The sequence below is a fragment of the Lissotriton helveticus genome, chromosome 3_1, assembly GCF_964261635.1.
Source record: "Lissotriton helveticus chromosome 3_1, aLisHel1.1, whole genome shotgun sequence".
Classification (NCBI taxonomy): Eukaryota; Metazoa; Chordata; class Amphibia; order Caudata; family Salamandridae; genus Lissotriton; species Lissotriton helveticus.
Window position 1 is genome coordinate 1,114,127,846 of NC_136061.1, and position 15,170 is coordinate 1,114,143,015.

The following is a 15,170-nucleotide window of genomic DNA, read 5'->3' on the forward strand; positions in this document are numbered from 1 at the left end:
GAAAGTCAATGGACCTACTCGCACACCCCTTAGCAGCCAAGTGGTTAAGCCCATCATAATATGGCTGGTGATGTCTAATAGACACCGCCACCATATTAAACGTTTTCCGCCCCGGTCGCAAGGAGATCGGGGCGGAAAAGCGGCGGACGGTCTTTCCATCTGCTGCGGTCCCCCCTGCCATCCTAATATGGCGGGCGGGATTTAGGTGCGGATGGCGAGCAGATTGCCCCCGCCAGGCTGGCGGTGGCTACCGCCAGCCTGGCGGGGGCAATCCGCCCGCCATCCTAATGGGCCCCTAAATCTTTATGTGTAACGATTTACAGACCCACCAGAATTAAAGTTACTGAATAGTGTCAGATCTCTGAGTGTTTGAAATTGTAACGACACAGGCTGTGTCTTTCGTTCATTCCACCAACCTTAGCTGATCATTGATTGCCTGTGTTATATTTGGTACACCCTGATTTACAGTATAGGGAAAGCAGACTTTGCTTACACTGAGAACCATGCTCTTTAATGCACAGTGAATCCAGTCAGTCTTTCTATCAGGTGCACATTTTCTTCTGATTGGTGCGTACATTATGTGCTGATGTGGAGAAATAACGTTCCAGGGTCCAGTATCGGAGCCTGAAGTATTAAACTATTTCATAAGTTATTTTGAGGGGCTGTTTGTTAGAGCCCTAGACAGTGGAAATGGTAAAAACACAGGTACCCACCTACATGAGAAAATCCATCACACAATTCTTTTTGAAAACGCATTTGGGTTTAATTTACTACATGCACCTGACAAGGCAATTTTACAGTTACATAAAGTAAGAAAAACTGTTTTGCTCTCAGCTGCTCAGACTCCCCGCAATCACATATATTCTGAGGATGGCTTCAGGTCTCGGTCCCATAAGAGGTCCATCCTCAAGATGAGGCCACAGCCCTTGGGCTAAAAGGTCATTGAGAGAACTAGAGGGATGTGTCCAACGCCCCCTGACAAGAATAGGGCACCTCTTATTTTGGCCACAACCAGTGAAATTATAAGTTGCGATTTATTAATCATGTTAAATTGTTAAATGTGATGTCCTCAGAAATCAAATTAAATATAGAAAGCTATTATCCCTCTTGCCCTCTATAACAAAAGGAGGAACAAACCAAGATTGCCGACACTTATCCCCAATGGCCAACGTTGAGGGTCAAGCAGAACCTAAAACCTCTTATACACCAGCAATCCAAGCTACAATAACTGTATCTATAAGGGTGATCAGTAAGGTGCCCCAATGACTTTTCTCATTGAGTCTTCCAGAGAGCGAAGTGACTGTTGCCTCTAAGACCCACGTTTTACAATGCCTCGGGATCCTCTGCTTGTCCTCCATATTGCCAGCAAATTGACTTTGGGGCTTACTTAATTCTTGGCGGAGTGGATAGAATGCTGTAAAATGACATAACTCCTACCCGCCGAACCACAACAGTATCCCTTCTCTATTTAGAGCTGGGGAAACTGCTGGGTAACTGAGCTAGTTTTGTCAAGTCTTAATCCTTGACCCACCGGTCTGTTTGTCACAGGACCACTAGGTTACAGTGATAATCATCCTACCCTATTTAAAATGACTGTCACTCAGGGGCATATTTACAAGCCCATATCGCCACCACAACGTTACTTGCAGTGACATTGTGATGGTGATTGGGGCCATGCCTTATTTACAAGGCAGCGTTAAGCCACTTAACGTGCCTTAACGCTGCCTTGCAAATAAGGCACCCTTTTACGCTGCATTTAGTGTGAAAGGGGATGGCAATGGGTGTTGCGTGGGTGTTTCACCGCAACACCCATTGATTTTGATGCTGCCTCCCATTTACAAGGGCAGAGTAAATAACAGGCAGCACCAAAATTAAGACCAGGGAAAACCTGGTCTTAAACAGGCGAACCAAGTAGAAATGCTGTATTTCTCCTCATTTTTGCTGTTTCCATGTGTGCTGCTTGTAATGCCAAATATTAACACACCCTCTGGGAAAACCCTCCAAAATTACACCAAACCTGCCTTTGAAAGATTCACTTCCTGCGATATGCTCACGCTGCTCCCTCCACCCACAACTCTGATAAAGGACCACACTGTGGACAGTGTACCGAAGCCGGGTAGTGTGCATATGTCAAGTTGTGATAATTTGGTTCACTTTTCAGCAACACACAGTGATATTTTGTGAAAGCAAGCATCATTGTTCGTAATCTTTCTAGGTAGACAAAATGAACATGATTGTTGTTGCTTTTCTGGTGCAAAACAGATATGGAGCAAAATAGTGCACCCTTAACTACTACACCATGTAACATAGTGATAAATAGATACTCGGTGAGAACTAGCACTACTTGAGTGTAATCGATTCAATAGCTTTGGAAACAAATCAGTCTACATAAATAGTACGTGCTTGGTAATCTCTACTATTTCCTGCAACATGCAATGGCAAGGATTGGTTGTTCCCGTTCTAATAAATACCCCTTTTATATTTTGATGGCTGGGCGAGGGGTTCTACTACTGCGGTTATTCGTTCGCCCTATACCAATTATTTTGAATTAAATGCAGGCGGAATGAAGGGAATAGTAACTACAATTGCTCATGTGAATGAGTTCTAAAACGGCTGCATCAGTAAATGAGATTCTCCTGCGTTGTCTCCCTCGCTCTCCAAGGATCTCACCGTATGACCAAGAGTTTCCATTTACAAGCTTTAAGCAGCTGATTAATTAGCAATCATGGCAAATTTACACTGATTCACAAGGCTTCATCCCTTAAGGGCCCTATTCGCCAAGGATTTTTCTCATAAAATGGGACAAAATCATTAGCAAATAGGGCCCTTAATGAATTGCAACGTGCGCTAAATTTATACTTTTTGTGGAATGCATTTCATTTGCTTCTGAACTGCCAGCAAATTAGTCTTGTCAGCCAGGCAATTATTTAAACTAGTTTGTCCCAATTTTCATAACACATTTAATGTAAACATATAATCCAAATATTTAGAGACAAATGTATTGAATAAAGGTCTACGTATGATTAAATACTCTGTGGTGTTTGTACATATTTCAGGAATTTAAATCAGATTTGATTGGCATTATTATAATTGAAACTCGGAATTTGAGAACTAATGCACGCAAATTTGACTTTTAAAAATGGAAATGCGTTGAACACATTTGTCTCGTGAACAACAGTGAGTTTTATCCTACGCATGAATTCTACATTATTTTAAACAACAAGAAAAATCCCGGAATTAATTTCACAGTCATGCACACCTTCGCACTAATCACAAACTAAACAGGACAGACGATGTCTGCAAATCGGAGAATTTCTTCCGGATTTGCAGCCGAGCCCTAATGTTGGAAAATACACCATTGTTGCTAAAATGTGCCCCGAGTCTCTGATTTTTTTTTCTTCAGGAGACAGTTTTGTGCGGAAACTCCTGCCTAATGAGGAGTGGGCGAGATGTCATACAGATGAAGACGCCCAGTATGGGATAACAATGTAATTTCACGAACATACTACCCAAACCAGCTGGTTTAATCTGAACAGAGTAAAGAACTCCCATTAAACAGACGGGCGAGTTCTCCAATCGCCATTAGAAAGAGAAAAAGTCACAGGCCGGCATGGCAACACACCCTCTGAGAGATGAGAAATCGCACACACTGCTAGCTGGAAAAAATGTTACACCCATCCACGCAAATGATTCTTACAGTGGGGTTCTTGTTTTGTATTGGTAGAACATTAGGGGCCTCATTTATGAAAAGTGACGCATCGCTGCGTGAAAACAGCGATGCGTCACTTTCATACCGCCCTCCTTTCGACATGCGGAATGCGTCATATTTACAGTATGACGCAACATGTCGCAAGGAGTTACAGATACGTCAGTATTTCTGACTTATCTGTAAGCGCTAAAATGACGCATTGTTGGAGTGTGTCACGAAAGTCCATCAATAGGTCATTTCACATGGGCAAGTCCCATTTCAAATGTGTCTGCATCAGTCTTACGCCTGTTGTTAGGCAGGCATAAAAGAATGACGCATTTGCGTTCTAGAAGCGATGCAATGAAATCTCATAGATTTCACTGAGTCACTTCTGCGAGGCTTACTTGTGTCAAAACGCCCACCCTGCATACATTATACCTGGCGCAGGTATAATGTGGCGCAGGGGGATATAAAGTGACACATCTGCCTCGAAGCATCACTTTGTAAATATGATGCAACATGGTGCATTTTGACCCTGCTGGTACATCACAAAAAGTGATGCACCGGCGGCGCAAAAGTGACGCATGGGCTCATAAATAAGCCCCTAGATCTTTAGTGGCCACATGTTCTCTATAATACTATTTTTTGCACGAGTTTGTGTTGGGTTTGGACCACAATGTCTTGTACTAGGGGGTTTATTTATGAGCCCTTGCGTCACTTTTGCGCCGCTGGTGCGTCATATTTACAAAGTGACGCATCGAGGTAGATGAGTCACTTTGTAAACCCCTGCTGGTACATCACAAAAAGTGATGCACCGGCGGCGCAAAAGTGACGCATGGGCTCATAAATAAGCCCCTAGATCTTTAGTGGCCACATGTTCTCTATAATACTATTTTTTGCACGAGTTTGTGTTGGGTTTGGACCACAATGTCTTGTACTAGGGGGTTTATTTATGAGCCCTTGCGTCACTTTTGCGCCGCCGGTGCGTCATATTTACAAAGTGACGCATCAAGGTAGATGAGTCACTTTGTAAACCCCTGTGCCACATTATACCTGCACCAGGTATAATGTATGCAGGGTGAGCATTTTGACGCAAGTAAGCATCGTAGAAGTGACGCAGTGAAATCTTTGAGATTTCACTGCATCACTTCTAGGACGCAAATGCGTCATTATCTTACGCCTGCTACACACCAGGCGTAAGACTGATGCAGGCACATTTGAAATGGGACTTGCCCATGTGAAATGACCCATTGATGGAGTTGCGTCACTTTCGTGACACACTCCAGCAATGTGTCGTTTTTGCACCTAGGGATACGTCGGAAATACTGACGTATCTGTAACTCCTTGAGACATGATGCGTCATACTGTAAATATGATGCATCCTGCATGTTGCAATGAGGGCGCTATGAAAAGTGACGCATCGCTTTTTCACGCAGCGATGCATCACTTTTCATAAATGAGGCCCTAGGTGCATGTGCAAAACTGCAGTGTCCAATATATGGCAGCCGCGGCCGGTAGCGGGAGTACCGGCCGGGCGGTGACGTGGGGAGGGGGAGGGACAGGGTGGGGGGTAGTAATGTATGGATTACGGATTTTAAAAGGTAAGTATACATAAAAATAAATAAAACGAATTTTATTGCACACATTGCATCGCATTTGGTGATGCAGTGTGCGCAAGGAAATTCGTTTTATTTATTTTTATGTATACTTAACTTTTAAAGTCCGTAATCCATACATTACTACCCCCCACCCTGCCCCGCCCCCTCCCCACGTCACCGCCCGGCCGGTACTCCCACTACCGGCCGCGGCTGGTATATGGTTCTTAATATTTAATGTTTTGCCATTCAGACCGTGCCACTAATGACAGCATTGTAATTCCTACTCAGTGTTTTATTTTTTATTTTCATTTTTAGGTTTGGGTGATAGCTTATATCAGAATCCTAACATTTGCTTTTTAGTTTGTCTCTCCTAATCATTCACTCCGTCATGAAGGTTTAAGGTTTCTTTAAATTCAGTTTCACTAATGTACTCAGAGCTCGAGTCGGGGTGGACAGCTTCCCGCAACTCTTTTTACAGGGTGAACGCCTTCCCCCCTGCCAAGAAGCTGGGCCCCACAGAAATGAGCTGAACATGTGCCTGTGTAATTTTCAGACACCGAGACACGCATGTGACGTCATGAGGTCGTTTGCATATTGCCAATCCCCCACTACTTCTTATATGACTTGTGCCCTGAATGTACTGGAATTACTTACAGTAAATTTCTCTGATAGCTAATAAAAAAGCAAATCTTCTCCAGTGATAATATCTTTTTAGCATAAAGTACTTCACACTGCAATTCTTTAACTATTGATCTTTGTGATATCAGACGATAAGAAAGCCCAATTTAATGTACTCAGCTTCATAGCTTTAGAAGGACGGGATGGCACGTACAAATTCCCTTTTTTTAGCCTAGCACCCCCCCCTCCCCCCAGGGAGGCCTGCAAGGTTAAAAATATTATGTCACTTTCCTTCTACACAGGAACCAAATATACCCAATAAACGTGTCCGCATAGTTAGGCCTCATGTGGAGGGTCCGTAGTTTGATGTTCTCTTGACTCTGGCTGCACTACACCGAAGATGTCAATTTTCTTTTGTCCCATGCTGTAGTCTATCCAGTCCTCCTTGTTATAACAGGGTGTTTTTTAACTTGATTTGAAGTCTTCTTTGTCACCTTCTGTAATAGCAGAGACAAGCTAACAACTGTGGAATGGAATTCAAACAAGAGGATGTTTTAGAAAGTAAGAAGCAGTGGTCTAAGGGAATCCCTCAGTCGCATTTTGATTGCCACTTATAATTTTGCAGTAGTGTGATTGTAGTTCCCACTCAATTTAAAAGGCCAGATGGGATACAAGGCTAGAAAAAACTCAACAAATGTACTCCAAATTTAAGGCTCTAGTGCATGTCATCATGCTTTTATCACTTTCTAAAACGTGTCTTACAGCTATTTGATTCAAAGTCAGGTTGGTGTAAACACACAATTGTATGTAAATGCCCTAGTGTGGTAGAAAAATCTGTGCGGGTGGTTGCAGTTGGTGGACATTGGCAATTTCTTTTTGTGGACCGTCGGAAGCGCCGGAGGGACACGGCACAAGTGACTGTGAATTGTCCAGGTCACGGTCACGGACACGTGGACAATTGACACGGAGTCCTGAGGAGTGACGCTGGTATATGCTGACATAGCGCACTCCAGGTCCATTTTTAAAGTGAAAAGCTTGAGAATAACAAACCCCTCAGTTGCCCTGATGAAATCGCCACAAGAAGGAGCGATGAAACATGTCGGCTTGAGGGGATAATCTGTGTTGGTATACAAATAACCAATTTTATTTGGTAGTGCTTTGCTGCATCAGAATAAAACGGTACTAGCAAGCAAAGCACCACCACCCACTTTATTTGTTTATGGTGTGGTTTGTTTGGGGTTCGTTACGTGTATGTGGACACTTCTCTTTGTTTATCACTATTTGTGTTCTTTCTTCATATTTTTTCTCACTATTCTCAAGTCTGCACTTACTTCCTGTCAAGTGCACGTTTGTTTTTTCACAAATAGAGAGAGTCGCCGATGATGAGAAGTGGGTAAACCGGGAATCACTGACCGGGAACCCCCTCGGGTTGTTCTACCGTGAGGTACTCTCTCTATTCTTCACAATTTTTCTGTTGGTGAATGACTTGGTCCTGTGTGATTTAGTATTTTTAAGTGAAAAGAGTACATCCAGACCCTTTTGTATATGTTATTGGACATATCCAAGGTAGGAGTGATAATTTATATCCCTACCCGGTCCACGGTAAATAAGGATGTCTACATGGGCGAGGCACCAATTGTTTGAGAAATCTTTTTTGTGAACCAAGATTTATTTTTCATCGTTACATTTTGACCCTGAACAAGAAATAGAAAATCAGACACAGGAGGAGGAAGTGAAAGACAGGAAAACAGCAACAAGGAAAAACTGAGATGCAGAATAATATTCAGGAGTGAGATAAACAGACATGAAGTGGGGGGGAGGGGGGAGGAGACACAAGTGGAAGCAAAACTCATTCAGCCTGGCAGTAAGTTTCGATCTTCGCACTTCATGTTTTACAAACTGAGCACATGGTATAACTATATATTGTAATTGTAATTATGCTTTATTATAAACCGTGTACAAAAAAAGTGTTGTGGTGCTGTTACTGCTTTCCATGATTAGCTATTTATCTATGCAAATATGTCTTAAGTAATTGCCTGGAAGTCTTAGGTTCACTAATGGTTCTTAATATACAAGTTAATTAATCCCTACCATCTACAATACTTTGTGAACGATTCTTAACTACACCTCCAAGGGTTCCTAGGAAGTCTCTGTGGTTCAAACAGCTACTGCATTAGATAATGTCAGTGGAGCGTCAAGAAGACTTCAGGGATCAGGCACACATTTTGCATCCCTCAGTGACTGGGAGCTCTGAACATTGTTCTGAAAGAATTGTCTAGGGTGCTAATTACTTAAAAGGTAATGAATAAGCATATTGGTTGTGACTAATGAGTGTTGCACCTTGCTGTGGTGGGAGAAGAATGACACGACCCGGTCCCTAAACACAACCTATCTCTTTCCTAACAGCCATTGTCCATACATGCCAAACGCTATTCACAATAGGGGATCAGTTAAAAAATCCTCTTTACTGACGACACCTCTGAAATCACTTTTATCATCATATAGGTAAGACAAGTGCAAAATTGTTTTGAAATAACTTTAACGTTATAGGCCAAAAGCAGAAATAAAGCATGGATAGTGGATAGTTTGATTACAAGCACAACCCTCAACTAAACAATTATTATTTAATTGCTAATTGTAGCTCCCAGAAAAGGAAAGGCATGAAATGAGTCTGTGGTATTAGCAGCATTTAATGAGACATCTGGAAATAATAACCAGCAAAACCAGCAGAAGCAGAAAATATAATATGTAAGAATAATAAGAGAATCAATGTATGAGATATGTAGAGTGAGAAAGAAATAGTTTGCTTGAGTGTTTCTATAGAGAGCAGTTTGACACTTTATGTGGAGGAAATAATCCTATAAATGTTTATTTATAGGTGCCTCAAAAATCCTAAGGCATGGCATACTCCTTTACCTCTAGCACTGAGGCTTTTACGACATTTCACTAATTAACGGGGCTCTCGTCATTCTCTTCACTTTGACCCAACAGAAGTGAAAATAATACATACTTTTGGAAACCACTATATATAACAATTGTCTTGTAGAACTTCAGTTACACACTCTGAACTTTGTTTGGTGTACCATACAAATTATGAACTGTTTTGCCAAGGAGAGCTCAGTAACCTTTTTCTAAGGAGACTACTTATAGGGGTTCACTTTTTTAAACAATATCATGATTATAACAGATTAGAGGCAAGGTACATGGTTTACTAATCTGCACCCACAATTGAAGATGCCTTTTAGTGATAGGACAGGCATAGAACTGGTTTTCCGCAGTAGTATATAACTGGAAAAATGAAAGTTTAATATAGTTTTGATTTTCCACAGATTGCACAGAAATTGTAAACTGTATTTCACTTATGATTGTATGTGGCCGTTTCAAATCAAATAAAAAAACTTTATTCAGCTTATTGATATAAAACCATAAAAGTATACATTATACATCACAATCACAAAATAGATAATATACAGTTAATTTGACACATACTTAAAAGAACATTCCCTTTGATAACATCATAAATTCAGATTTATATTACCAGAAACAGTTCATTATAAGTTTTAATAACCAATGCCACTCACATATGTCCATCCCTTCCCCGTTTCCGAGCAAGGGGTCAATAGGGTCATATTACTGACTAAATATCTAAGAAATATCTTGTTATTATACATACTAAACATATTGCACATACTAAACATTAAAATAATATTAACTTACAAAAAATAAAAATAAAAAAAACATAATTACAAAACAGTATTATCTACAACTACAATAAACAAAATTATATAAAGTACCCAAGAAACAATATTCTTACCTTATCAATTCTTTCTCATGATATTCATGATATAATGATATTTTGACACAATATTTGTGTCAAACTATATTTTTTAAACAATAGTTTGGAGAAACACCATGCCTTGATGTAAATATGACTGAGCCAGAGATACGAAGAAAGAAAGCATAAGATGTACAAAACAGAATCATCTTGAAAAGGAGCCAATAAGAAGTATATCCTCCATTGTCTCCCTCTTGTTTTATGACTGCCGAGAGGCAGCTGTAACTGCACTACACAGTTTCTACTGTAGAAGGTATCTTAAGGTTGAAAACTAGAATAAAGATTTTGTAAACCCAGCAAAAATGGACAGGACTACTTTTTCAAGCAGGAAAATACATAGTGTTTCATAATATTTGAAGTAAATTATTAGAGACTTGGAAAGACTTCAGGACATATTTAATAGCACAATGTGAACTGTTCTTATTGATTTTATGAAATTATGTACAGCTTTTATACATTTATGAGATCATATGTATTGTTAGGCAATGTTGTCTTATATGTATGTTATTGGGGTAAAGAATGCTAATAACATGTATATTAGTAATTTGTACATACGTTTGATTGTTTTCATCTTAACACAACTACTCCAAAATAGTCTAAAAATTAGATTGATGAAATGAGGATACCCCAACAAATCATCACTAGAGCCCTAAAAAGAGCATGTTTTTGTCCAGGGAGAATTTACTCATGGCCAATATTAGGGACACAAATTAGAGCAGAGTAGTGATGGTTGGCAAATTTAGTCAGGTCAGCAGCAAAATAAAAAAGATTATTAAGAGGCAATGGTCTCTGATTCAAAGATTCATAGAATGAAGTCCCACTGTTTTAAGTGCAAAAGAAACACAAATATAATGGACCTTTTTGTAAGGGCTCACAGGTAAACCAGACCCCACATTGATGTTAGGACCTTCTGGGGTTTTTTCAAATGTGGTAGGTCACTTTAAATGTGGGAATTGTTTTGCTTGCAAATGCACCATGAATACTAAGACATTGACATCATATTTTAAATCCTACACTTTAAAGGCATTTTCCAACTGCAATACTCAGATTGCAATAAATATCATAATAACATTCCCATTCAAGAAAGTGTATGTGTATTGGGCAGCACAGAAGCCACATTAAGTGCAAGGTGGATGGTGCTCCATTGGTATGCCACTACATTGAAGAAAGACACACAGTGAATGAAACCAAGGGCCAGATCTACTAACATTTCACGCAACCCATCGCAGCAAGTCAACTTGCTGCACTGCGTTGCATGAAGGAGAGGCATCATAAATGCTACATATTTCCAAAGATATGGTGCATTTTTGCTGCCTACTAGTGATGTTCAGTGAGACCTACCTAATACCAATGCAGGCACCTTTGTACATAAGGGTGTCTGCAAGTAGAACAGAGGCAGGGACACCTTTCTTGTACGAAAACAATCCTTAATGGCATTTTCCTTTTTTTATGTCTGCTGCAGAATGGGAAGTAACAAGGAGAAATAAATCAAGATATTTCACCTTGTTGTGCCTGGGTATGGGAGGCGTACCATTTTGATACATTCCCAGGTTTAGAACTTTTTGTACATCTAGAAATGCACCAGAATCCATGAGTAGATATGTGAGAATGACCATACTCCACCCATCGAATGCCTCCCTTCTGCAAGGTAACGCGGGTCAGCGATATGAGCTGCCTGCGTTACTTTGGATTTACTAAACCACGCAGAGCCTCGCAAAGTGGCTTTGCATGACTTAGTAAGTTCCACTAAGTAAAAAGTCACACAAGGGCAATGCAAGCCCTTAGTAAATGGGATTACCAATGAGAGGTTTTGGCACTTGTGCAGCAAGGCCACGCCAATATAACAATGAGCAACTACAATTGCCAGTGCTGCCGTTTGTTCAACGAATTATAAAGAGAAACGGAAAAAAACCGATCCGTCTTATCCAATTTTTCAGTTTGGATTTATCAATTTATTTTTCAAATGTAATTCAATTCATCTGAATTCGACAATCTCTAAAAAAATCTTACATCTCACAGTGAACTTATACAAAAGCCCCCACAACAATAACTCCCATATAAATGAACACTTATTCTTATCCCTATCTCAGCAAATTTAAAACATCATTCTCTCCTTCAAACTTACAAGTGAAGCGGCATTCATACTTGTGAATCAACACATTCACACATTCATGCGCACAAACTATTTATATTCATTAGAAACCCACTCTGGGGTGACAAAAAACCCCAAAATTTTTCAATATTCTAAACAATCTAATATTCAATAATGAGAACCATATAAACTAGGTGTACACATTTTTGTAATAGGCCATCCACAAATATAAAGCTCAAAACTTTCTTCTACAGATGACTTGACTTGATTGGCCTAAAAAATCGTGGTCGACGCGTTTCGAATTCCTATGGAAAAGGAACTCTCCTCAGGACCATATATGTTTCTTTAATCGTTCTGCATGTTCTCATGGGAATATTCTCATTTGTTCTTTGTGATCTTTCAGGCGCCAAGCGCCTGGGAGATGATGTTTACTTTTTCTACGCAGTGTCCAATTGGTGGTGTTCTTTTGAATTGCACGATAACTTGATTCTCCTTGATTGTAGGAAAGGCCAGGTTTCTTGTTTAGCGGAGCCGCAGTTCACTCATGCATCCCGTGTTGTTCAGGTGCTAACCGGAAGTGACCTTAGTAAATGGGGCCATTACTGGAAAGTGGTGGAGGTGGTTAGGACAGATTCGAGAGGTGGCAATATCTCTACAATATTGGATTTAAAATAATACAGGTGGATGAACTTCTTGGAATGTTCCACTAGGGACATGAATGTTCGTGAAGATTGTCAATAATGAATACATGACCAGTGGTTGATTAAGTGTATTTCTTGTCCAGATGCATATATGTATAAATCATATAAGTTTAGATGATTCCACCATTTGAGAGGTTCCTTCGCCAGATAATAATGTCACTTATGAGCGATGTTGTTGCATCCCGAGAGGGGATACCTGGAACTAAAAGCTTGATGTCACCGTTGTGTATATTGGATATTGGGGCCACTATTTTCTTACACCTAGAGATATTCCTTATTCTCTGGCAGCTCAATTGAGGTGGATAACTGCAGACATTCATGTGAATATGAGGTAGATCTTGCTTATGCACTACAAGGTTGGGTGGTGTTGGTGTGAAACGAGAGCTGGACAGTTCCACTAGAATGTATGTGACACACACGTTGGGGGTGCGAGGACAGGATTAGGATGACAGTAATTTTAAGGACGGGAATGTGATATTGATTAACGGATTCTGTGTTGCCAACTCTTAATCATTACATGACAGACTTGAATTGTATTGGACACTGTTAGCTGGATATTACTCATATTTCAAGTAGAATTCGGCTCCATCCTGCTCTGCAGGAGATTCCACTATGTGACCCTCATCTAAAATTGCAGATGGAGATTAGTAGTCGACTAGTTGTGGACACTCACCTTCATCTAGGCAGGAGTGTCTGCCAGCGGATCCCCAAGATTTGCTCCTTCTGCAGCTATGAAAGGAGACACAAGTGTGGTTTCTTTACGCTAAGAGACTTGCTATACTGCCTTAGCAATCAGTTTTGACCATGGACATATTTGGGGAACTAATCCACACCACTGATTACGAGGTTGGTGTTCCTGGAGCAGGCCACCACGCCGGTGCCTGCTCCAGGCCCCCAAACTCAACCCCCGCTGCCCACCAGATTACGAGTAATCTCGTGGTCTGGTGGGCGGTCCTTTCGCAATCCCACAGTGGTGCCTATTAAAAAGGCACCGTGATGGGAACAGCAAAGCCTGTTCCATCCAGGCATAGGCTGTAAAGTCCATGCCGTGCAGGAAAGGGGGTGACTGCCCACCGGGGTGCAAAACATGTGCCCTCTGCAGGCACCCTTTGGACCTGATGCAAAAGTGGCCCCTTTAGGGCCCCATTTGTTTCCGAGGCGCCACAGTTTTCATGGATGCCTCACCGCCATGAAAACTTTGGTGGTGAGGAAAGTCTTAATCTTCTCAGCAGTGCCAGAGTGGCAGCTTGGTTAGTTTGTCTCAGGCCTCTTCTCGGATCTCAATTTTCCTAGCATTCAGAGCTAAGTTATACTTTCTCCATAAATCTCTTATTTCTATATTTTTCCGAGGTTTAATTTTTAAAAAAAGTTTTCAATTCCCTATTTAGCCTTGAACATTCCTGATTGAACCATCTTGGTTCAGGATTGTGGGCTTTGTTGTTCTCTTTTATTTTTAAATCATCGGCTATTTCAGTAATGATATTAGAGAATGCACCAATAATATATAAGTTAGTTGATGTACTATCTAGACAGGTGTCTATATCACATTGTCTTTTTCCTATGAGATTTTCCATAAACAGGGAGGGATTTACCCCTGACCATTTTAGAGATACCCCCTTCTTACCTTTAATCGATATATTTTTATCGGCTCTCTTCCCTCTTTTAGTCCTAGATGTATGTATCTTTAGAGTCAATACTAGGGGGTAATGATCACTAAATAAACATGCACAAACTATAAAGGAACCCACCAAGTCCCTATGTTGCGCTGTTACAATAAAATGGTCTATGGCCGAGGATGATCTTGCGTCCATATATGGAAGGGCAGGCGATTGTTCATCTACAGCCTTTAAATCCAAAATTACTAAATCATATTAGTAGATGATGGAATTCTTAGCTTCTCCATAATTATCATGGGGAAAATGTAAAAATTGGTCTTTGTGGTCATTTAAATGACCACACTGTTTCCCGGCCGAAATTCTACATTCCACATTTTCCAATATTTTCCAATATTAAAATCACCGGCCCATATGAGCATAAAGTCACCCCTTATCCCTATCAGGTAATCATCAAGATCCTTTTCTAGAGAATTAATTACCTTGGATCTTGTATTGTCAAAGATGTTATTATAGAAGTTTATTATGATAATGGGCTGTTTCCCCACGACTTTAAGAAAAAGTAATTGATAAAATTGTGATAAAGTAAATGATTTCATTAAAAAAAGGGAAGAAGATAGTGAGATTGCAACAGTCAGACCACCTTTTGCACGCCCCATTCTGGATGGTGTGGCGTTGGTGCATATAGTTTGGTAGCCATTTATAAAAAAAAGATTCAGTATGCCAGGTTTCTTGAAGCATAATTAAGGCACGGTTCTCAATTCTTTTTAGCCCTTCTTCATTATTTAATTTCGATTTTACCCCTGCCACGTTCCATGATATTATATTTAAGTTATCTTGCAAAGGTTGGGATACATCAACCACTTCTTTGGTACTCGTCGCTTCCCTTTCACAGGCTAGAGACCACTGTTCCCTGGGTATTTTTCTTACACAAACCTCTACAATGGGCATCCTGCTCTCTTTATCATGATATGACTTTTCTCTTATGTTGCAGGTGCTTTAGACAGGTGAGTATTGTCTTGATG